Source organism: Charadrius vociferus, unplaced genomic scaffold (assembly GCF_000708025.1).
Source record: "Charadrius vociferus isolate BGI_N301 unplaced genomic scaffold, ASM70802v2 scaffold643, whole genome shotgun sequence".
NCBI classification, from domain to species: domain Eukaryota; kingdom Metazoa; phylum Chordata; class Aves; order Charadriiformes; family Charadriidae; genus Charadrius; species Charadrius vociferus.
This window is the reverse complement of record NW_009647512.1, coordinates 53,066-79,489: the sequence shown is the minus strand read 5'-3', so window position 1 is coordinate 79,489 and position 26,424 is coordinate 53,066. Positions and strand designations below refer to the sequence as shown.

The following is a 26,424-nucleotide window of genomic DNA, read 5'->3' as shown; positions in this document are numbered from 1 at the left end:
AAGGGGGGCTACAGAAAAGCTGGGGAGGGACTTTACACAGTCATGTAGCGATAGGACAAGGAGAAATGGCTTTAAACTGGAAGAGGGTAGGTTTAGATTAGATATTAGGAAGAAATTTTTCACTCTGAGGGTGGTGAGGCACTGGAACATGGTGCCCAAAGAAGTTGTGGAAGCTCCATCCCTGGAGGTGTTCAAGGCCAGGCTGGATGGGGCTTTGAGCAGCCTGGTCTAGTGGGAGGTGTCCCTGCCCATGGCAGGGGGGTTGGAACTCAACAATCTTCAAGGTCCCTTCCAACCTAAACCATTCTGATTCCAATTCCCCCAAAAAATCCACTACACTGCACCAGACTGAATCAAAACAAAAAGAATTGGAGATGGGAGTGTAGACCTGGTGACAATACGAAACCAGGTATGAAAATATCTTAATTACCAGATCTTTACAAATCCATCCCTTCACTCATCAATGGATGTTGAAAGTTTAGCACAGTGTGTGATCTCTTTAATTGTCTAAAGGAAAGAAATAAAATTTAATGCCATCATGCAACAGACTACACTATTAGAATCACACAGCACCTACCCAAAAGTCTAGAGAGAATGTGTAGTTCCTCATTACCAATCAGTATATCTTTAACAAGCTACTATTTAAATGGGATATTATTTCTTTTCCTCCATCAAGCTACTTCTACCCATAAAATCTTGGCTGAAAATGGACAATGGTAGTCACAGAAAAATAATTTGAATTATCTAAACCTAAAGATTTTTCATACTTGGACGCACACACAGTATATTTTCAGTTATTTTCTGTGGTCATCATGGTATTGCCATTATAAAACATTCCTTTAACAAGCACAGCAGCAAGGAAAACACTAATCTATTCTGTGTAGTTATTTTGTTCATAATTTCTGTTTTAATTCAGCATAAGATCTTTTCAATTTTCATCCTCTTCTGGATGTTTTTCCACAACATTCGCAATTGTTGAAACCACTTCAGTGCACCAACAAGAATTTAAAATGTTTAAAGCAGCAAGACTTAAAAATGCTGTTCCATACCCTACAACCTAGACACCACAACGCATAGAGTTATAAGGTTCTTGTAAGAAACTTGTTTATAATTACGGACTTCCAACACAGACATCAGAATCTTTTAAATACCATTTTCCATTAAAAAGGGAACAGCAACCATCACACCTATCTGAGCATGCTGGGAAGCTACTCTTGCTTTCAGGCACTTACTTACTATTTCCTTCCTCAAGGAAAGAGGTTAGTGTCTTTTACAGTCAGGACCCAGTTTCCACCAGTAGCCGACATCACAGGGGTTAAGAGAGAACAAGTATTTATACTGAGAATAATACTGATTGCCAACATAAGAGGACTGTGAGAACAAGTCACGGGCCAAACCGTAAAATGTGTGGTGGCACTAGTGACTAACTATCACATCTGCTAACTGACACAAAGGCAGAAAGCCATCTGGATTGGGAGCAATAATACCAGAGACATTTTAAACAACTTCCAGCTAAAGGAAAAAACCAACAATCAAAATAATAATAAAAAGCTATTTCAGGCTATTAACCTCATAGCTATTCTTACCTACTGTCATGGTAAAAACAACTTCTCATACAAAAGGAGGAAGTAATTAAAACAGTACTTAATCTTGGCTACTCAAGTATCTAATCAATGATTATTTGAATTTAATAGCAGCAAAGCTCAACACTAAATGCTTTTCTAAGTCACAGGTATGTAGTGTTGACAGACAGCATTCAAACCTTCCCATGTAAAGTGTAAATTTTCTCTAAACTTTGACTTATGCATTTCAGATTCGTATATATATGTATATACACACACAGTCTCAATCTCAAAACCACCCAATTTGTATTTTAATATACCAGTTCTGAAAGAGCTGCTTAGACACACAGATTAGTACAACATCTGCAAAATGAGAAAAAGAGAAAGAAAATTTAACACTCAGCGTTGTATTATTTATTTACTACACACAAACAAGAAGCCCTACAAGAAGATTTTGCAAACCAAGACAACTGCCTGCGATTTTTTCTCTCTATAAATCTGTGCATCTGGTATCTGCACCAAACATTAGGACTGAAGGGGAACAAGTATCACTACAGGCTGTCAACATCTAGGTTGTAAGCCTCCACGCTGCCATACTATGGATTTCACAAGACACTCCAGGTGAAGCTGTGCGGCAGGGTGCCAGGCTCACTGCTAGCTGGCGGGGAACGCCTGCCGCCTGCCTCCCCCCTCCCGCTCCCCCTGTTCTGGGCTGCCCAGCTCTGCTCCCCTGCCTTACGCCCGCCTCAGCACACCTCTACTCTCCTCATGAACCCTTTCAGCTTATCATCCAGGTGGAATCAATGAGTAATTTTCTTAGACATTATCTAGTTGAATCAAATCACAGAAGGATCTAAAGAGATCCTCTCCTGCCAGCAGCAGCAAGCCTCCACATCGCGTCATAGCGCTTCAGGTAACTACGGCCTCGAGATGCAGTTTTACAACTGGCTAAAACTGACAGAAGATCACACTGCCCTTTCTGTCAGCAAGATCACAGCACCGATCCAACTGAGACTTTAGGTATTTCTCTAAAGTTAGTTTTCAGTCAGAACAGCTTTCTAAGCAGGCACGCTGCAGGAACAGAGCAAGAAGGTGGTGGTGACACTTAGCTGGGAACAGGGCAGGACCGTCCCTTCTGACAACAGCCCAGGTTTTGAGCAACTTCAGCAACACATGAAATAACACTTTCATTTGCTTTCAACAGGGAGAAAGCATTCCCAAATAGAAGACAATTACAATTCTAAACACCTACAGCAAAATGAATACTTCACACTAACACAGTTCCAGCTGGGTAAAAGAGGAGGGAGGAATGTAGTGAACCTCGCAGTAAGTTACATAGATTTTCATCACTGATGTCTTCTATAAACATTCTCTTGTCTTAACACTACCTCACCAACAGACCAGACTGTTTCACCACAGAAGCAATGTAAGCTATTTTTGTCTTCATTATGGATTCCTGCAGAGGGTGAGAATTTCCTCTGTGAAATCAGTGCAAAAGTTACAGAATTTAATTTTCTGTCTTTCCTCTGTATTGCGACCTTGATCACGAGATAATCAGCCATTTTAAGGAGGAGAGACCAGCCAGACCACAGTCCCTGAACAGCTCTTGAGAACAGCTGTGCCTTCCCAGGTGCAGGGTTCTTGGTTGTTCTTGGTTTGTTGGGGGTTTGTGTGTATGTGTGGGTGGGTGGAGGTTTTTTGTTTCTTAAAGGACTTACCATCTCCAGGCAGACAGAAGAATTTGCTCTAGTGCTAACAGCCCTATTTCCAGTTGTAGCTTCCCCTCCACCTCTCAACAAAAGTGTATTTCAACATCTAAACAAAGACACTACTAGGAAAGGGAAAAGAAGAAAAAAAAAAAAAAACACCAAATAATAAAAGGACTACCAAAAGCAGGCTGCTTCTTCACTGAAAGGGTTTCAGGAAAGATGACAGTCAAAAGTAAGCTACATATATTTTTCTGTGAATTGCAGCCCGCTCTTTTTTTTTTTTTCCCCTATCCAAAACGTGGAACTAGAACCACACATGCCTGGTGGTCACAGTTCTCTCAAGAAGAAATAAAAATAAGTGTGCTATCCCAAATAGATGGCAGACACCTCTTTCAAACAGGGGTGCATTTTAAGGGAACGTAAGTATCTACAGCTTTTCAGGTTAAATACAAGCCTGGATTTATTTTTCTTTTCGCTAAAACCATAAATATTTACATACAGGACAAACATCAGAAATTAATTTGTTTGATATGCAAAAACTAGGAGCATTTGGCTTATCCAGACTTCTGCTTTATATAATAAGTTATTACAACTGTTAAGCACCACATTCAAGATGATCATCACTGTGATCAATACAGCTTTTTATCTACTGCTTGCTCTGTCATGTGGCAGTCAAGGGGCCAAAAAAAAAAAAAGTCTGTGCAGCAGTGAAAGCAGTTGAAAAGGGCCACCCTATCCAGACACACAAGAACAGTGTTTACACAATATCTTACTGTCCAGAACAGACTGGATGACAATCTGACCACAGTAATTTTCTAGGAAACAACAGCAGCATATCACGTAGTCTAAGTAGGAGAAACACTAAGCACTTACACAATATAGTAATTCTAATCGTTTTTCTAACTACGTAAACGTCCAATGCTATAAAAAGATGAGCAAGCTATAAAGGAAATATTTAAGAACAAATAAGGGAAAAGAATCTAGCAGCAGAGACGGAAAGTCACAATATGCAGGAAAGTTTATGTCCTATGAAACTTAGGAGGCACTTAAAAAAAAAAAAAGGAAAAATTCCTCCTTCCTTATATCTGAAAGAATTCCGATTTCTTCTGAAGACTGTGAAGTCAAATCTACACATTAGATCAGCATGCCAGTTCATGGCTCTGTAGAACTATATCCTCTTCTATTCCTAAAATCATAACAAATTCACAGCTGCTGCCACAGCCTGTGAGCTTACAGGTCCACGACCACTGCTCTGCAGTCAATACCCTGGCAGCAGTTTCAGAGCGTTCCATGATGTGACTCCCATTTTGCTGACTTCCACCGCATTTATAGTGACTACAACAGGATCACTTCAGACACTAGCTTGACTCTTCGAAGTCACTTTGTTTCCTGCATGCAGGTTCACTGTATCCGTAGCTCACTTTGAGGGCAGTCGGCAGTCAGAAGGAGCGCTGTTATGTTTTCCCCTTTCTTGGCTCTCCCCTACCTCCCTAGCCACACAATGGAAAAACAACACGAACAAACATTACTAGTTTTCCATCTGCTCCGGGAACCACCTGCTTTACCCTGTGAGGAGCAGGCACCCTATCAGAAGCAAAGGTGGGGTGAGAACAGTGTTGTTACCCTCCAGCAGTACTCACAGGGATGAGATTAGGCATAATGTGAAATTGCAAGCCAGGTTTTGTTTAAAGGTTTAACATGACAAAAGGAAGCACCTACGCTAAGCAACGTATGTACTGCTACGAAATGTATTTTCTGTTCACTGTCACTGCTCCCAGTTGACACAGGGCCAACAGTGACCCTCTTTTAAAGGTGGGATCTAATGCACTCACAATTAAATTTTATTCTGCATGTTGTTTCATACCATGCCACTGAAATTCCGATTTTGCCCTAAGAGTGAACCCACTCAAGGTTCTGGCCTCCTGCAGCTACAAAGGTGAATTTCAATCTAAACTGCTTACAAATTTAAAAAGTAAACACAAACAAGTTGCTTGTAAATACAAATGCCTGAATCAGCAAAGCTAAGATTTTTCCACTCCGGGAATGTCATGGTTATGGATCTACAATAGCAAAGACTAAGAATTCAAGACATCTATAGTGTAGCCTGGGAAGTTATTTTTGAAGATCATGTGGTACTATAAATATTTCCCAGCAGTTTTAGTTCAACTGCCACATGAGCTGGCCCTATGGAGTGGAAAATTAAGTGTCCATTTAGTCAGGATTCCTTCAGAAATCAGAATAAAAATATCGCTATTTAGTTTTCTAAAAATATCTACGTACAGAAAACATGAAAGACCTTATTTAAAGGTCATTCATTCCCTCACAGTGCTCACACTGGTACCAAGAGTGGTCTCTCAGCTACTCAAGTCTAGATTCTCTCATTCTCCTCACAAAATATAGCTAATTTTCCACAAACAAAGACAATGTAATTAGTTTTTTCCATGGTTCCTGATTATTTTGCCTGTTCATCTTCTGTAGCTGTATTCCTCTGCTGTACCTATAGCATTACAATGCACCAGGTTTTAAAACATGAAGCCAGGATTTTAAAACCACAATAAATGGTGTTTCTACTTTGATATTAATGCCTCTAAATAAAAGTGGCCTAGTTTTCAAAAAATGCTGAGCACCTGAATTTGCAATTGATTTTATCAGGACTTAGAGATATACAAAAATACAAACATGTTACCTTTCAAATTAAAATTTAATTTAATTTTAAGCAACTTGATTTGAACAGATGGTTAGATTAGATTACCTCTGGTCCTCCCTTCTTATGGAAATTATTCTATGATTCAATGGAAGCGTAATTTTAAAACTAGCTGTAAATGAGATTATTGTCTTCAGATTTTTTTTTCTGCAAAACAAGCCTACAGGCAGAGAACACCACTATTAAAATGGTATTCCAAATTCAGACGACTGTCAGAACTGGTTTGAACAATGAGGATAAAGGGAAATTCTTACTCCTCCTTGCTTTATACTCAGGCAAGTAAACAGTTCCCGCTCCCTCCAAAGATTACTCATGATGAGCCAAACACACGAATAAAACTTAAGTCCCATGCTTCTGATAGGCTTCAGACAATTCACAGGCAGCACATCATTCCTAATGAACATAAAATACAGAAGTAACGTAACAGCTTCTCACAGATAATTCATGACTGTCCTCCACTCTATCTTGAAATCACTATGATATATAACATTAAAATATACATATAAAAATAAGGAGTTTCAGGCCATTTTTTTTTGTCTTGTACAGTTAAAGTGAGTTGGAGCGAGAAGAAAAACTCCTTTCACATTTAAACGCTACTGTCTGCAATTGCGTTTAGAAGCATTTGATCACTGGCTCACACTGAAGCTGGGGCCACTGTAAGAAAACATCCCCTTTCAGCCCACTGGAATCCAGTTCTGCATGGTCAAGACAGGAAGGAATATAAAGAAATGGAAGAAACCAGCAGATTAGAAAAGCACTGTAATGTAAGTAACAGTTAATGCGACACCTTGACCGACAAAGTCACGGAGACAAGAAGGAGAAAAGCTCAAATGAAGCAAAAACTCCAGTCAAATAATTCAGTATTCTGTTTCAATTGGTCTGTGAGAACATATCTGGTGCATTCACCTTTAGGAAAATTTGTAAACAGCTCTCAGATATTTTGGTAAGTTTTAAACAGCAGCAGGCAAAGTGGGACCTGCCATGAAGACCAATGCATTCCGTACAGCGCACTCCAGGATAGTAAAATGAGATGAAAGATTTGGGAGAAGATTAGACGTGGTTAGTTCACAATTTGCTTTTGACAATCCAGATCACTAGCTATTTTATGTACTAGGGGAAGGCTACTGTGAAATGTTTGGATATGTTGAGTTCTAATATTAGAAAATGATTCTACTCAACAAATGATGGGATGCTTACATGGATATTTTAAATGAAAGCAAAAGAAACAAAATAATCAAGCTTAACAAAAACGGTGAATGGAGCTGGCACAGGGGAAGAAAGAGGACTGGACAGTCAGACCGAAGGGGAAAGGAAGAGAAAGAGCTGAACCTTAACTCAGAAGAACCTTAACCCACAATAAAGATGTCGTTTTAACACAGGTGAGTCAGACAGTTTCCTACAAAGCTGCGTAACCGCTTGTGCCAGCAAAGCAAAGGTGTAAACAGAAGCAAGATGAGCGCTGGAGGAAGAGTGAGAGTTTCTTCCAGCCCCAGGGCTGGCTTGCCACTTTACAGTTCTTAATCTCATTTTTTTTAAAAATGCAGGTAAAACTGTAGCCTAAGGGTCTGGGTTTATAACAACCCAAGCTATTATTCAAAAGACTACTTAATGTGTCTGTCATGAATCTGGAAAGGTGCGTTAATAATCTGGAGTTACGCTTTTATTGCTTTATTGTACCAAGTAAACTGTAGGGCCCCCATCCCCTCCGTTGCTATACAAGAATTGTACAAGAATTCCTAACAGTCTAACAAAAAAAGTTAGGAAATATTAAGTCAGTACTAGTTCTGGTATTTTCTTGCCTGTTCTACCATTCAGAGTAATTACTTGTTCCACTGTAAACAAAGGGGAAAGGAGGATTAAACATTGCACTTACAAGATATAAATATATAAATGGTTAACACTTCCTCTCCTTTTGAATTGTACAAATGGACCCAGACCATCTAATTTCACCAGCAGATAACTGTTACTTTCAGCTATTAAAATGTTACATCTCTGAATTATGAGCTAGATGACTTTCTACTATAATAAAAAGTTAAGACCAGAAATTGAGATTTTCCTATATATAGATACCTCTTCACACGGGGACTAGCAGGATTCACTGTTCAATTATTTCTGATATTTCAATCAAAACCTTTAGGAAAGAGGGTTACTCTCCAGCAGACAGACCGTATGCATCTAGAAAGAGAGGTAAAAAAGTGAAATAATTAAAATTAGTGGAAAATTAATTAGGAGTGAAATTTTCTCCTAAAAGGAGGGCAAAACACAGAGCTCATAATCAGACTGTGCTTAAGTCTCATACACAGAGATGCCATGGACACTAAAACTTAGAAAGATGTTCGCGGGGGCGGGGGGGGGGAGTAATTTACATGCTTCATCAGACTGGACATTCTTCCCGATTGGGTCGGTTTCTTACACAGAACAATCTGGTTTGGATTTCTGCAGTTAGTTTTCTTCCAACACCAGCTTCAATGTCACCCACTCCACAGATTCAGCAGTGGCTGGTCACAGCCATTTGTTATATGAACAGGACTGTTCAATGCTGCACAAGCATTCAAAGAAATCCAACAATTCAAGTCTAATGCAAATATTTGGATGTATTTTATGCACTTTTTTCATTGCACTTACTTATAAAGATAACCTGAAGTGTAATGCCATTTGGTAGAAAAGAATAATCCTAAAAATCGCACATAATTAATACTTTTGTCATGAAGTTAATGGTAATAAAGCCAAAAGTAGTCCTGGCCATTCATTGCACGGACCAAAAATAATCTCGGAATCACAGACTAATTTAGATTGGAAGGGACCTCTAGGAGTCATCTGGTCCCAAGATTAGTTCCAACACTGAAGTTAAAGCACGTTGCTTAGGAGTTTGCACAGTTAATTATGAAGTCTCCACAGATGGAGGCTCCACAGCCTTCATAAGCAACCCACTCCAGTGCTTAACCACCCTCACAGTGAAATCTTTTTCCTTATCTTCAATTGGAATTTCTTTCCTTGCAACCTGTGCATTCTGCCACTCGCATCCTGTCTTTCCCTCCACCTCAGACATCTGGCCACATCTTCTCTATAATCCTCCTTCAAGCAGTGGAAAACTAGTAAAGATCATTCTCTCCTTGTTGTCTCCAAACAAAGGTCATGCGCGCCCCCCCCCTCAAATGCCACCCAGTCACCTCCGCTGGAGTCTCGCCCATTTGTGAGCGCCCCTCTTCCTCTCGAGGGCCCAGAACTGGAGATGGTGTTCTGGATGCAGCTTCGGAGGTGCTGAGTGGAGGGGAACGATTCCTTCTCTTGCTGGCTGGCTGCCATCCCGCCCAGGCGGTTCAGTATGCGGTTGGCCTTCAACCGCACTGGGCGCAGGGCTGACTGGCACTCTGCATCCTGAGCCCCCAAAAAGCTACTGCCTTCAGGGGCACTCGGAGCCGCCCGTAGCGGGCAGCCCTGGCCAAGGGGTGCCTGGGGTTACTCTACCCCAGCCGGGAGATTCGACATCCGCTTTTAAGACTTCATGAGAACTTCACCTGGCTTTGTATCTGGGAATATGGGCATTACTCTGACTTTACTTTAATGTTTTTAGTACTTTAATGAAGGATTCCAATTGCAAAATACTTTGTGATGACTGAAATCTGTACAAGGATACACAAATGTCCAAATCAAAACAAACAAACAAAAAAGGATTAAAAAATATTTCCCCCAAAAGTAGTAGAATCAATCTTAGGTTAAAACATCTGAATTCTTCAAGTCCCTTAAAAAAAGGCGGGGGGAGGGTGACACACAAGTTTGCTGGCTATTAAACACATGAGTGAGTTCTGTGCCTGGCATCAGCCTGCATATAACCATTTAAAATGACTAAAGCTGTCTCCAGTGGTCATTTTTTATTTAATTTTTTTGGAGAGCTCAGTTTCAACTTTGTTGCTCATCCGTTTTGGTAACTTGATTACCAGAGTCAAAGTAAGTGTGTAAGCAGCAAGCAGGTATGATTTTATCTGGACACTGTGACAGGTGCCTGCATTTCTACTGTGCTGTCTAGTAAGTCAGTAAAAGACAAATAACTTCATACAACACAGCTTCTGAAAACTTCGGAGGTCAGAATCCAAGTATGAGGTGCTACAAGAACCTTTTGCGAGTATGTTTACTGGCCCCCTGACATACAGCCTAGATCAGGGACTGATACAATTTTACACATGCTGACTTAAAATTGTAGCATTTGCTTCAAGTACTAATAGAAGGGAACTAACACACACATCAACCTCTTCAAATCCATGTTTAATTGAACTTTTATAGTAATTTATTTTGCCTTTAAAAAAAAAAAAAAGTTATCAACCCAAATGTGTTATTCTGCCAGCTAAAAACACTTTGGAGAAAATACCAAGTAGGAAATGTTTAGCTTGTGTGACTAGGTTTCACAGACATTTTCTACCCAAATTATGACACCATGTACATATCCCTTTTTAAAGAAAAAACAAAGAAGAGTCATTTCCTCTTGGCAATAAAGCAATATGCCAAAATATACTTGTAAACTAAAACCATTTTCCACCCCCTTTCAGTTCTAATGGCCAGATATTTTTCATTCCTAACCATGCATTCAAGTGTATTTCCAATGACTCCTGCAGAACTATATTCATGTATCACATAGCGTGAGTAAAATCTGCATCAGACAGAAGATTATGCAGATTTCTCCCAGTTTCTAACCTCTACAAGAATATGTTTAAACATCTTGCAAACAAGGTGACAGAAAAATGATTACACTTCCTTCCCCAAGCAAGTGAAACACACAGAAATTAAGAATTATACTGTATTAGTGTATAATTTTTTAGGTATCTAGTACCAAAAGGTGCAATCCACAGTCCCTGAGATAGGTAGCTAAGCTTCCTGTATCATAAATGACACACACGTCTCAGCCTGGAATTCACAAAAGCTAGATATTACCTAGAAACAGTGAAGAAAAGACACACCTGAGATCCATAAATTGAAGGTTTATGCTAGTTTGATGGATTGTGGAACTGCAATACAAGACAAATATTAAAATACTTACAAGAAAATCATCAAAGTCACACAGAAAGTGCCAGGACTGGTAAGTAACAGCCAAAAAAATAATTGTATTTTCAAATTCCCAGGAAGATGCAGGCAGGGGTTTAACTTCTGCCACTAAATTGGGGTTATATGTAATTACACCTATACCAGGCCACTTCCTGCTCAAAACCATACCCAGAATACGCAGAAGCCAAGAGAAACATCTGAAGCCCATCTAATTTTCACAAGATACAATTGCTTCCAAGATGGGAGATGCTTTAATAAGAGTCCAAAAGAATGCCCATTACCAGCTGAGCAACTGAAATGAGTGTGGAGTCAATGACATTTTTTTTAATGCAACTATAACGATAAAGTTAAATAGAATAATAGCCTAATAACCACACCACTGACTTTACAAGCAAAAAACCCCAACCCAATAACTGTAATACTTACCCCAGAGAACCTGTTCCTGTTTCAGTCTGACTGTATAGTGAAGACACTTTTATTAAACATCGTTTTCTTACTATTACCCTTGTTTTCTTGGAATGTTCTACAAGATGACTTAAATGTGACCTAAAAAAACAAAACACAACATAATGTAATTAACCAAATGAGAAAAATCAGCAATATATAGTTGGTTTAATAACTACGTAAACTTTTGGCACAGAAATGTCTAATTAACCATACATTTTCATTCTCTTTGAATACTACAGTACCATATTCACATTATACAATTTAACAATTAAATGAATGTCAAATCCTCAAATGCTCAGTTACCAGAAAGAAAAAAGGAAAAAGTATGCAGAATGCGCCATTTACTCTAACAATATAAGTATCTTAATCATAAATTACGTAGTCCAAAATATTTTTTAGCTGCTACAAATATTTTTAAATTTTTGTACACTCAGTTTGGATCAGATCAACAGACATCCAACACAATTAAAGACAAAAGAAAGGGAAACAGAATTGCTGTTACTCTCCTAACCACATGTTCTCTTTTATACTTGGCTGTAAGCTGTTTTCATCTACAGTTCTATTGTGGAGAATTTGAGTTGATGACACAAGTGATCCCATCTTCCTATTCACATTTCAACTTGTGAAACAGCAGGAGAAAGGTTCAATAGGTCTCCTCTTACCAACATCCTGCAGATGTACAGGACAAAATATCTTCAGAGAGCCAAGACATAATTTCCATTTAGCTTTGCCTTGCAAACCAGGCTCTCAGCAAAGCGAAATAAAGGAAAAATATCTAAAACCCCCTTGAGAACAAAGCAGTGCTATCAGTTTGCCCTGACATTATCTACAGGTTTGTAGACCAAGCCACAAAACACAAGGCTCCACTCCTCCTCCCATAAGCAATTCTTCTTCTAAACCACACTAAGTAGTCCACACTGTGCTTGTAGGAACTCAAAGCAGTACAGTGATCAGGAACAAGGGCTGTCATTCCCTCTGTCCCACGCACAGCAGAACCCCTCGCAGGATCAGCCTGCACAGCACCGTGAAGCAACTTAAGATTTCTTTGGTGCCTTTGAGGGAAAAATAGTCACTGCCCCATCTGCTTAAGTCTGAAAAAATTAAGTTACTGCTCCATGCACAACCTTTTCAAAACAACCTTGTGGTGCATAAAAAGTATGAACTAGTCCAGAAACTTCTCATGATTAAAGCCTAGGAGCCTACAGCAGGCAACAGCCAAAAAGGACGAGCAGAGAAAAACGAAGGCAGCCTTACACAGTGTAGAAATTGCAGGAACAAAGGAACAGTGCGAATCTCTTATAACCAACACTAAAGTCCCAGTCTGGCATTAACGTTTTACAGCCATGTCAATACTTGTGTTTATGGAGTCAAAAATCAGAATCAAAAGCAAGTAGCCAGAAGGCAGGAGCTTGGGAGGGTTGTGAAATGCATTATACTATAGATACAAGATACATAGTCATTATTTCCAGAACTTCCACCCGAGGGAGCAATCTTTAATGATCTGTGGCCCCTCAGCAGGGGGACATCAGTGTATGCCTGAAGTACCATACCGGGGGCAGGATATTATTTTAACTAAAAATTGGATATCCCCACCTTCTAGAGGTCTCTGGTTAACTAGTCAAATGCTGACCAATCAGATGGTGGGAGCCTAACCTACCATTCTAAATTCATAGGAAACCTTTCATGGGAAACCTACCAGCACCAACATAGCAAAGAATGGTGTTTTGAAATTGCATATATGCCACTGCTGGTATATACGATATAAATTTACCCTAACAACAACAACCACTTCCACAGAGGTTAGCAGACCACAGAAAAGCCTCCTAAATGCAACGTGGGAATCACAGGCAAAATGCATAATACTTGTTTTCTAATATCAGCACTGATTAACTGGAAAAAAACATGACCTTATTCTTTCCCTGTACCATACTATCTACCCATTTTATCAAGTTCATAAATGACAACAATGTGTAACACAGATGTGTTGTCAAATTTTTTTACTAGGACTGCATTTGGAAAAAAAAAAAAAAAAAGGGAAAAATCAAACAAGGCTGGCACTAAAAAAAAAAAAAAGTGAAATAACTCAAGTGCAAACTGACCTGGAACAGGAGATGGCTGCTTGGCTCCTACCATGCTTCAAATCATTCCCATCTTATACAGTCACCCTCCTGCACTGTACTCATCTGGCAAGGCAAGCAGAGCTAATGCTCCTTGTGCCTTATTCCCAATTTGGTGAGAAATAAAAGAAACGTGTATTAACACAGTGGTCAATGCACTGGCATCCAATCTGAGGGTTAGGCACATGCATAATGCCCAGGAAATATCTTGGGTCCATAAATTGTACACATTTAACAAACCAGTACATTGTGAATAGCTCCTGTCACAGTTTATCCGTTCCTGTGTTCTCCCCAGCCTCTTGCTTGCTAGATTTCTGCTGGCTTCCCTACAGCTCCCTCTCCTTTCTCCCCTCTACTCTCACAGCAGTTTGCATCCCCACTGCTGTTCAGACAGGACACTGACAATAGGTTTCCTGCTGGTCCTCTGCAACCCACCACACATGGAAGACAGCTAGGGGAATGGCCAGCCCTCCAGACCTGACATTTCTGAAGTATACAGACAAACTACGCATTATCGCATTCAAGCATAAGAAACAAAGCCTTCGTTACAGGATGACAGTGGCAGCTTTCTTTTTCTAGCTAACCAACCTTTCTCATTCTTCAGACCAGCAGAACAGAGGTTATGAGAGATGGTTATCAGTGTAACTGCAGATCACATCACGGTCACCCTTTCATACGCCAGTACACTTTCTACCTTTTCAAAGCATGAGTGGAAATTTTTTCAAAGGCTGGTGACTGTATCACCTAACAGACCAAGGAACAAATGCTGCTGGCCTTCAGCTGCCATCAACAGCTAGCGACAACTCCAACGATGTAAGAAACATGCAAGCATAATCTCTGGGAACAGAGTAAAGATCAGAAAGACCCGAACAACTGCCTCAAGCGGTGAACACAAACCTGACTCTCTGATGAGCACACACCTTTTCCTCACCGCATCTCTCTAGGGAACATGGGAAACATAGAGCTGTCACCCGGACCTTACCAGCAGGGCCTCCTTCATGGGACGCTGTTGACTGTGGGCTCAGCCAAAAACACAACACAAAACAAACCACCTTGGGCACTTGCCCTTGGGTCCCTGCCCATACCACCTCTACAGAAAGCACCACCAGGGACCCAACAGAAATCCTATTCCATTTCAGCTTACAACTTCTGCATGAAAAGTCGCATTTTGCAAAATAATAATTTTTGTGATTTGTTTCATTAAGCCCTTATTATGCAGATACTATTTTTATGCGAATCATAACTGGTTTAGAAAAAACATTAACAATCTCATTAAATAATTCAGGAATTACAAAATTGTGTGGTGGCAATCAAAATGCCTGTGACAATCTAGTAAAACTGTCTGCAGTTCTATAGCTACCCTCTATACTCCTTCACATCCACAGAAACACCAATGAACACGTGACCAAAAAAACTGTACCACAAGGGAAACAAGGGGGAAAATGTAAAAGAAACTTTTGCCTAAAACTCCTGTGTGGCATCTAATGTAAACCAGAAACAATTATAAGCCAAGGAAGTATCTACTCACAAAGAAGAAAAAAAAAGAAAAAAAAAAAAAGAAAAATTCATTCATGAGCAATCTAAGATGCCACATAGAAATTACAGGGCTGATTGTGGCCCTATGCTCTTCTACTCTATAACCATTTCTAGACCTCTCAGACAGGCTCCTCTGAATTCTGCCAGAGCACACAAAGAAATCGTTTGTTAGAGAGGATGCTCCGGGTTTGCTAAAGCAACTACTATGAGTAGGTTGAAAGACACGATACAGCAGTTTCTTCAGTATCTTCCTCTCTGCAAATAAACCTCCTACTCTGGAAGATGCTCTGAGGAAGGCATCGGGACCAGCACTGAGCACTAGCAGGTGTTTTGGACAGTGATACGTAGAGAAACATACAGCTAGGGTATTTCATAGCTTTTAGTTCACTTCTTCAGCTACCTCAAACCTGTCTCATGCATTTCATGCTCTCAATAGCACTGAAGATTGGACAAGTGAACGTCAAGCTGAATTAGCTGCTGTAGCAGCCACTTGGCAATCAAAAAAGTCACCATTTCACAGAGTCTGAGACAAGAGGATTTAACCACCAGTAAATACACTAAATATCTTCAAACAAATAAAAAACCAAAACACTGAGAAATATAAAGAAACATTCTTTTCCCTCATTCCTCAGTCTGAAGTTTCAACAATAATAGGCACAGAATTCTTCGAGAACTTTCACTATCAGTAATTAAGCCATTACAACCCAGGTTCAGGAATTAAAACAGTGAGAAAAGGAAGAACTTGCAGCAGTGCACATTCGACTAAATCACAACAACTTCCGACTTCCACATACTGCACATCTTAGTGCAAATGTTGAAAATGCAAGTTAATGCTTGAATCGGAGAAAATTATTTCCTATGTGCTGCATAGTGTTGCATGCAGACTGATCAAACCAGCAGAACTGTAGTAAGCATCATTATGCAGTGCCCATAGTCTCTTCAACAGCAGAGACCAGTTTTGACCTTTTAAAAGTGGCACTTATTTCTGCACTAATATCAAGAGACAAAATATTTTCTTGATAATGGACAGCGTACTGTTATATGCACAGTGTTCTTCCTTGTGTTCTACTTTCACAGGTGGTGGTGGTTGGTCAAAAACCAATAATATCCTTTAAAAAAAAAGCAAAAAAGCCTCAAGCTTTTCTGAAACGTGTCACTTTAAAATGCAGAACGCAATTGCTTTATGAAACCCACCTATCTTGTACAAAATCTTTTAACCAAAACAAAACAGGCCTATAGCTACAAGCTCTCATCCCGTAAAAATACCCACAGAAAAAGAAAAAAACAAACCAAAACCAAGCAGACAGAAACTGCAGAATACCAAGCTCTAAGCCAAATGAGTTGAAAAAAAAGATATCTATGTCAGAAATAACTTTTTTTCCTTAAGACAGACAAAAACAAAGACCGCAAAGCATTTTCATGAATAACTGAAAAAAGTGGGTCAGTGTTATTCTTTAAGTGAAATGGATAACAGAAATGCGATTTGAAGCTAAATTCAGTCACATGTCTTCATGAAAAAGAACTCAATATCATAATTACGTTTATCTTGTGGGTGATTCAGACCAGGAGCTCTGTACTCCACTGCTATGAATCACCCTCTAACGAAGCCACGCTCACCCTACGCAGAGCGCCAGCCTCACTACGCTATGGCTCACCTCTGTGAAGTCCCCTTCAGTGTCCAACAGCCTTGTTTAGAAGAAATTTGTACTCACGCAAGCACATACTAATATGCTTTACAATAATTATTTTTTTTTTACTTGGTTACACATGCTGCTAAATTCCTTTCAATTTAGAACTGTAAGACAATACTAAAAAGATCTTGCAAGTTTGCATCAACTATTTTGAGAATGCTGATTTCTAACAGGCTGTCAGTTACTGACATTTGGATTTAGTTCTGGGGGGAGAGGCAGAGAGGAATCCCTCTGTCACAGTGATATATCCTGATGGTGCCCAGGGTTAGGTAACCCACTAATCCCATCTCAATGTGATTGAAGTTGTGAGCCAAATGACAATCTTTTGTCCTTACAATGAAATCAACAAAAGAGCATAAGACTTTGGGTTCTTACTGAAGGACCTTCAACTAAAGGAGCAAAGAACAGATACTTCCAGATGGCAAAGCATCACCTGCACGATTTAGGATCAACAAATAAAAACCTAACCAAAAATAATTTCTTCTTATTTTCCCAGAATGATTCAACTGTTTTTCTTCTGCTCTGCCACCTTCAAAAGAAATGCCTCTGGGCAAAGCAGAAGAGGAACACATCACTGTTAATGAAGCTTAACAAAAAAAGACTCTCGCAGATAGCAAATTTTTCCTCTCTCATTCTGTTAAGCAAGCAATCGCTCTCTGATTTGAGAGCAGCATGCTGAAATCAAGATTAGCAAAGTCTCTGTAAGTGGAAGACCCTGCAAACGTGCTCAGTATTAGAGAGGGCTGGCTGCCAGTGCTGATAACTTACAATGACAACTGCAGAATACCAAAACATCCTCAGAACGATTCTGTACCAGAATCTGAGGGTATGTACCAGATCTGAGGGTATGTTACAGTTCAAAAAGCACAAAGTTCTACGCTGCACATGACCATTTTACAAAAACAGCAGTGTTTTTATTATTTCAGATGACTTACAAACAAGTGCTTAGATTTGCTTTATATCGATCAATAAACATGGAGTCAAATGAGTAACACTTTCCAGCTCGTTGCCAGTCTCAGTCCAGTTTAGGGCACAAGTGATTACCCAACTGCTACAGTAACTCCAAAGCTGGTGACAAAGAAATGAACAGTTTAGATTGAACACACTCATCCGTGTGAAGATACAAGTTCTTCCACCTCCTCCCAGAGCCCACAGATCACTTATACCTCCAAGCCAGTGCTGCAGCTTTTCTAGATCTGGTTCACTAAATCTGGCTTACAGAAAAGAAGAGTTAGAAGCCGTGGTCATGGAGCTGTGTTCCTCTTCCAAGAAATCCATACCTATATGCACAGGCACATGCGCGCGCACACAGAGTGTGAAGCTCAAAGGCTTGAGGCTGAGCTAACTTGATCACTGAGCAGCAGTTTAGGCAGGTGCAAACAAATCCACCAGCCAGCACAAGCCCTTGGGACATCCACAGAGATGGCTGCGAGAGTTAATGAACTGCCGATCAACCGGTCTGCAATCACTGTGCACCCTCAGCAGTCATACGAATAAGATTCATCTTTCTGAATGCTAAAATAGATTGCAAGCAATAATAAAAAAATTGATTCTGCACGGATTTTCATTGTATCTAAAGCAGTATTTGAAAACAGAAGTCTTGAGGAGGCAGGCATTAATTTCCAGCAGCATAGCAATTCCTGTACTTGTGAGATGCCAGCGAAGCACTGGTTTTTTTGGTCCTGTATCAAACCACAATTATGGCCCATACTTTTGTTTTAAAACCTACTTTTGCAGCTAAGTTAATTATTGGGCATAACAGAGAACACAAGGACTTGTTGAGCAACAAAATTAGCTCCACACCATCATTTTTGATAAAGAAACCTCACATTCATTTAATGAGCTCAAGGCCATTTTCAGACATGAAGTCCTTCTCCATGACTTCCCTCTGATTGGATTAAACTCTGAAAGACTTCAGGTGCACAGCTCTTGCTGACTAGGCATTTCCTCAGAATTCAGCATACCTGAATGTGGCCCTTATCGTTGAGGCATTTTCTACTTACTAGTGTGTCAAAACACTGAAAAAAACCTACTAGTTCCACCCTCAAATTACTAAATGAATAAATATTTACTTGCAGAGAAATAAAACTGTGAGTCTTCATCTTGGCTCTGCAAAGATCTTATCACAATTATTTAGTTATTTGAAACATTATTAATAGGACTACTCGTGATTTCTGTTTCTTGTGCTCTCTTCTGTGTAGTCTGTTTTCACATGCTGGTGTTTCACTTCCCATGTATATTCCATTAAGTGCCTAATATGGTGAAACTATGCAAATTCACTTCTATTTAGCACCCAAATTCTGCTTTGTGTTGAGTTCCTATTTAATTAGAGTTAAATAGCAACACTAAACAATTAATTTTTCAGTAATTAATTGTTATGAGCCATTTTGTGAAGCTACTGCCCACTCTGTTCCAGATACCAGTTTAAAGGCTTTGTTCCTCAAGATTAAAACAAACTCCACAGGGTGGATTGCAAGAGATTATGAACAAACACAGTAGCATCCAGCTAAGTGTATGTCAAAAACCTGCTGCTGTGGTCCAACCTGTTGTTTGATTCCAAATACTACTACACCTTAAATATCAACAGTACTTCATCACTAACATCATATATATAGTAAATACTATCTGAGACTAAACATAATCACTAAGAATATTTCTTGTGACGAACAAGGAAAAATTCAAGCACCTAACGCACGCAGTTTACATTCAGCTATATCTAGCACTCAAAAGCAAATCTATTAAGCTCATTTAGGTAACAAACCACTGTGCATGTTAATTTGCTCTTGCTCCCCACTCCCTCCTCTTTCAGCCAGCGAGACTTGTACTGCCTCACACTCCAGTGCTGAAAACTCAGGGCATTAACTATCAAAGAAGTTGCACGTTATATGCCAGAATGTACAAATCCAGGTTCCCAGTGTGTGTATGGAAACCCTCCAAGAATCTCAACCGTGTTACAAAGCAGAAAGGGCGAGTACCACTTGGGGAACGTGGAAGCAAGATGAGCAGTTTGAATAAAGCAAGGACAGCCATCCTCCTGCTCGTATCAACTACTCAACAGCAAACCTGATACGCATTTAACAAGGTGGGGAAAACCAGGCAAAACTGAACAGAAACCTAATAGCAAGCCTGAATACAAGTTTGGGCTTTTGGTTTAATTCTTACACTTCCTCCGAAACACTGAAATGACAGAAGCTTTACAATATTCCAATTCGTTCTACCTCTTATGTATGTATTTAAGATTGGCAGTACAATGGCAAACAGTGCATAGTTTACAATATAGAATGTATCTGGGAGTGACTTTGATACCAAGTTTTCTAATAGGAAATTAAACAATCACATTCCCAAATTCTAATATAATCCTTTGCATTAATAGCTATATTTATAGCAAGATTATTTTATCCCTTACGTTAACTATTTTTTCTTCAATAGAATAAAAACTGCAACGCAATATATATCCATAGACTGTCTCCCTTAATACCTCTTTACATAAAAGTTCTATAACCTTCTCGATCACCTGATACACTCATAAGAAAAAGTGTGTGGCTATCAAAGATTCTGCCATCTTAGAACTGAATTACAAGATCAATATTTACAGCGGTTTCTGGCAATAGGCACCTAAAAGCTCTTTCTTTCTCTCATAAATGAGAATGAGCTCCTCCTCCTTCCAGAGCAAACCACTAGACAGACTTCCTTTTGACAATCACTTCACTACATCAGAACAACTTTCTGCTCCAGAGCACACTGTTTCACCTCCAAACCGCAGCAGTAGTATATAAAGGTATATAAACCTGGGTGCATACAGGAGCACTGGAGCAGCAGCATCTGTATTTAAGAAAGCAATTCTCAAAATATGCCATAAAATCAGAAATAAAAACAGTGACTCTGATAAATGAAAGCAAAGGCTTTCCAGTGTTCATGCAAATAACGGTTTCACCATGATAAAAATTTCTCACCACCACACTGGACAGCAAAAGAGGGATTTACCAAGGGGTGCAAGTCTTGAGGAAAGACTTGAAAAATATTTGTCCAAACTCCTTTCAAATTCTCTCCTGTGAGAAGTCAGAAAGAAAACAAAGCCCCTCTATAATCCTATTCTACCTCTTACAAGTACATCACAAGGAAAAAGAGTACATCACAGAACAACAGAAAATTAAACACCACTGACACCATTTCATGTGCCACTGCACCCCAAGAAAACTTTCTTCAGGTTAACCGGGTCTGTTAATCATCAAAATGTAGAAGGCTGAGCTGGAAGTTCAGGAATGCTGCCGTTTCCAAAGACTCCTTCTTATATCAGGGGGATATCCAACCACACTGCCTGTTTTTCAAGAAAACCGCCATTACGTAGGTAGAAACCCTTCATTACTTCACAAATAGAGTTAAAACACACAGTAAGAGTAGCATGCTGCTTTCCTGGCCAACAAGCCCCAATTAAATTAATAATGAAAAAGCAACTTTTGGCATCAAGAGGGTGGGAAATTTTCATAATAATTGGTATATATTAGGTCTGGCTCTTTCAAGCTTTATCAGTATAGCGCACACAGTCTGCATCTCTCATTCTCACGAGCCAATAACCCCAGATCATCAGTCTTGGCTAGTGATACACCAGCATTTTAAAAATTGACAAGTAGTGACGGGAGGACAAAAGGAGCCAACAAAATGCTGAAGGCCTCTTTAAATCCTGTAGCTGCATGCAATAAAAGTTGACAAGTTATCAACGTACAAATAAATCTGAAAATACAGTGACATGACTTGCGAAATTCACATTAAAAAGAAAGTAACTTAAAGACACCAAAATGATTACGTGCAGTGACAGAGTAAGGCAAGAATCGCTCTGCCTTCTCATAAAATTTACCTAGAAGTTAACTGGAGCAGGAATATTAACTCAGAGAAACAGCTATAAATAGAAGGGGGTTAATCATTCAAATTCCTATTCCCATGACAACAATACACTAAAGAGTCTAACTTTTTAATCTTTTAATATGATGTGTTAAAAATACTTTAGCTGCTGTACTACAGTCTGCTTCTACCTACTTTTTAGGAATAATTTCCCTTTTTTTTTTTTTTAAATACAATAAAGGAGATTTTTCTTTCAACAAAAGGATCTTCACAGATACTAGGAAAAGTGAGGCTGTACATCAGTTGGAATGATTATATGGGGCCACTTAAATGGATTTATTTTTAAATGGGGCCACTTAAAAATACATTTACCTTTTCTCCATCCTAATATAAAGCACATAAAACCTGTTTGCTATTCATTTCAGCTACCATAGCTGTTACAAAGTATTTTTCAATTAAGCATTTGCATTTATCCTAAAGCAGCACCTCACACACTTTAAGGTTTGTGACAGCTGACATTATGTATGTTCAAGGACATAAACACAAGACAAGTTTAACAAGCAAATAGCCCCCTCACCGGCAACACACAGATGAAAACATACCATGATATCCAAACTTCTCTAAGCTCACACAGCAGCCCTGTGACACACTTGGAAACAGAATCTAATCATTGCAAATCCCTGGCCAGGGCTTTACTCACAGTACTTCTCACCCAAGTAAATTAATGTCGAAGCTTCCAAGTTAAACAAAATGGAGAAAAGAAAAAAAGTACAGAGAGTGAAGTTCTTTATTTAAAAAGTGGAAATAGATAAGGACTTTTGTCATTTTGTGGTGAAAACCAAATCAAAGCGAGTTGTAATCCAGCATATTTGCAGTGGCAGAAATTATGAAAGCATCCAATAGTGCATTCAATTTCAAAAGATACAGAGCTGCTGCAAATCTTGATGAAACTACTACAAATTCAGATGAGAAATGATGAGGAAAAGACTTGACTCTGGTCTTAACATTACTTCTAACATTTTAATTACGTCTTCACTTTCTTGCAAATCTTGTTTTTACTGAAGAATTCAATTCCTACTAAATAATACTTCCTTTTTATGCAGTACTTTTCTGCTATTCTTAATCACTGTAGCTCTTCATACACCAGATTTATTTACATCACCCAAAGGAAGTAGAAATTACTATAGTTATCAAAACAGACTGCCGTATAAAAATAAACAATTTTTATGTACTTGTGCTAGCTGAACTCTAAGAACTTAGGCAGAATCTCTCTGAGCACTAAAAAATGGTACCCTAACACTTAAAGCAATAATTCAGTAAAGAAAAATGCTTTTATTATTACTTGGGTAAAAAATAAAGTTAGATCATTACGTTGAGCTTACTAACATTTTCAACATAACTAGAGATCACCTAATTCAAGTGTAAACAAACATTTTAGATAAAAAACATGACTTCCTTATACTACTACCGCTACTAGTAGACATAAAACAGTACTTCTGAAGTGATGGGGAAGTAAAACTGGCCTAGGATGAGACTCACCGTATTACATACAGTTCAATACACATCTTAATAGTGGTATCTCTTTATATTTAAATAATATTTGAAATTTTTAAATAGTTTACACATAGTTTGTAATCATAATAAAGTTATTATTTAAAGAAAAGTTAGTTATGTAGATGGATGTAGATTTTCAGTATATTAGCATTTTTTTTACTTTTAATAAAATATAAAAGGACTTTTGTCAAAAGCATTGTCAGTCTTACGTGGATATTAAAAAGAAGCTGAACATCAGCCCTTCATTATTTTTATTATTAACAACCGAAAGGAAAATCTCTTTTTTTGCTAGCAAGAGTTTTGTGCCAAAAATTAATCTACCATTTGCTGCTGACAATCTGCCAGCAGTCTGACTAATGATGCTTTTCTTCACTCAAGAGGGTTCAGAAACTACTACTCACTTTCCAGTCAGCATTTATCACAGTTTCCCAAATACGGTCCTCGCATTAAAAGGAAAACAAGCCAGCTCATCTCCACACACACACACACACCCCTTCACGCCTAAATTATTACTACAGGTAAATAATTTAAAATACTTCAGCAGACACAGACAAGCATTCTTCACATCATGATTATTATGGCTTAATCCTAACGTCATGGTGCACATAAGACTCCCATGAAACCTCCATTCAAACCTGACATAAGAAAACTGAAAGAACAAAATCATAGAATAATAAATTGTTTGGGTTGAAAAAGATCCTTGAGATCATCAAGTCCAACCATCAACCTAACACTGCCAAAACCACCACTAAACCATGCCCCTCAGCACCACGTCTACCTGTCTTTTAAATACCTCCAGGGATGGTGCCTCAACCACTTCCCTGGGCAGCCTGTTCCAATGCTTGGAACCCTTTCAGCGAAGAAATTTTTCCTAATACCCAATCAAAACCTCCGCAGCACAACTTGAGGCCTCTTGTCCCATCACCTGTTACTTGGGAGAACAGACTGACCCCCACCTCGCTCCAACCTCCTTTCAGGTAGTTGTAAAGCTACACTTAAAATTTTATTTCCTACGAGGCTTAGACTCATTATTGGGTTTTTTTCTTAAATTAGTAACAGGACTTACATTCTACTGTGTCTCATTGACATCTGGCCATTCCATACGCTGACACAGACTGCACACACATACATGCACTATCTCTGTTTACTGTTGCCTGCATACCAAGTACTAACTCTTTTTTTGCCTAGAGGATCCCTGGTTATGACTCAGACAATCCTCCTCAAATATCTTCACCGACATCTTGAATTGCATCCTTAGCAGGGCATATAGATAACTAGATAGTAAATTCAGAGGTCCTCCTCTGTATCAGCTGAAACAAAAGGAAGCTGCTCAGCACGAAAGGCTAGAAACACAAGTACTCCAAGCCCACAGGATTTTCAGGTCACGCACAACGGAGAATCCAATCCCAAAGGCCTTGCCTCCCTTAGCAACACCCTTTTAAGTCCAAAAGGTGTCGGAAAAAAACACTCCAACATCCCAAGACCAGGAGAGAACAAACAATACTGCCAGCCTTCAAGCATTGAAACACAGGGGACCCAACAGCAGGCCTCCCAGTATGACCACCTCTAGCATACCAAGCCCACGCCAGTCTGGCGTACCTCTCCTCCCAGACTGCCCAGACCCTACCAGAGACAGCCCCGGTTCCCTGCCTGCATCTCAGCTGTCACTGCTGGTTCCCTGCCACCCACAGCCCTCACCAGTCTCCTTTCCTCTGCAGATTCCATGTTACAGAATAGTATACTTTCTAAAGCATAAATTATTTCTAATGCAGGTGCTCAGGCCAGGTCCCCCCGGGCAGGGTAAGGAACACCAGCCTATGCCTCCAAGAACCAGCAGTCTAAAAAGGCACGACGCTTAATGAAGACTCACACGTGGTTAACACACAGGTCCTTAATTTCTTTGGGGGTTGAGAAGGAAATAATGGGGGATTCTGGGGAGAAGGAACAAGCCCCAAGTAGTACCTTTAATGACAGACTATAAGAAGAAGAAAAAAAAAAAAAAAGTAAAAAAACCCAGGAACATGCAAAGGTGGATGACGTGGAAAAAAGCACAGGCACAAGTACCAAAGTGCTTCCAGAAGAAGGAATTGGAGGCATGAAGCCAATCAGGAAGGGGATACAGTGCCTAATACAATTTTAAAATAACATTTTATGTGCTTCTTTCTGCCACACCAACTTTGTCCTCAGCTTCGAGTTTCTACTGACAACATTACCTTTGTTTACCTGGTTCTCCTCTGAGCATGTGTGTATCTGTCCCCATGCGTGTCTGCACAAACCACAGGCTAACCTACCGCCTTCCGGAGGACACAACACTAAATAGCAATACTCACAACACTGCAGAAAACCATCACAATGCAGCACCTGAAAGCAGTCTTTTGGGGGGTTATTTATAGAGACACAAACGTAATCAGTTTTTAAGGTATGTTTTATATTCTTCTGTTATTACCATTCTATATCCATGAATGTCAAATTTTTAACTGAAAATAACATTTCAAAATATCACCTTTCATTCTTAGAAAATAAAACATTGCAACAATATCAAAATCCATCTCTCAAGCATCTTATTTACAAAAGATTCAAAAGGCATTGCTCAACAGACAGCTACCACAGGAACCTCAAGCACTACAAATGCTACCGGTTATTCTATTTTCTAGAGTTTTTTACAACATTCTCCAAATCAACCACCTACTCTGATTTTTAAACTCTGTCTAGTACTTTGTAGCTGCACACAAGCAAAAGTCTTCCATGTTAAAGCTGTCACAAACCCACCTGACAGCAGGACTGCGAGCCTCTTCCAATGTCAGGTTGATCCTACAGAATGCCAACTATTGCACATTCCACACAAAAGCTTTCACAAACAACTGGCTATTCTTATGCTTATTTTTCAAGTATTTCATTGCTTTGTTAAAGATACCCTCTGTGCATTCAGACAACAAAGGACTTTCAGAAACATTGAAAATTAGAAAATGCTTCACAACAATACTGTATCGTAAAAGCAAAGACACACAAATATTCTTATTAATTCTTATTAACTGACAGCACAAACCACAAACACGCCCATGACTTCCACAAAACTATTTATCTACCTCTACTATCCAAACAAGCTATTGCACACATGCTGCCAGTTGATGCAAACTCAAAACTTACATCATCTAACTCATCTTTGAATCCTCTCATCTTTTTTTTTTTTTAAATCTAGTGGATATATGGTGCCAGGGGGCAAAGGGA

The 26,424-nt window shown here is 39.3% G+C and overlaps 1 protein-coding gene across 1 annotated transcript in view; it reads right to left on the bottom strand.

Annotated features, from left to right (window-relative positions):
• Nucleotides 1–11,559, bottom strand: part of PIK3CB (phosphatidylinositol-4,5-bisphosphate 3-kinase, catalytic subunit beta) — a 66,800-nt gene extending 55,241 nt beyond the window's left edge. The window contains exon 1 of the mRNA XM_009880762.1: nt 11,435–11,559. The gene's annotated coding sequence lies outside the window, so the exon portion shown is untranslated. The remainder of the gene's footprint in view (nt 1–11,434) is intronic.
• Between the last annotated feature and the right edge of the window lie 14,865 nt (nt 11,560–26,424).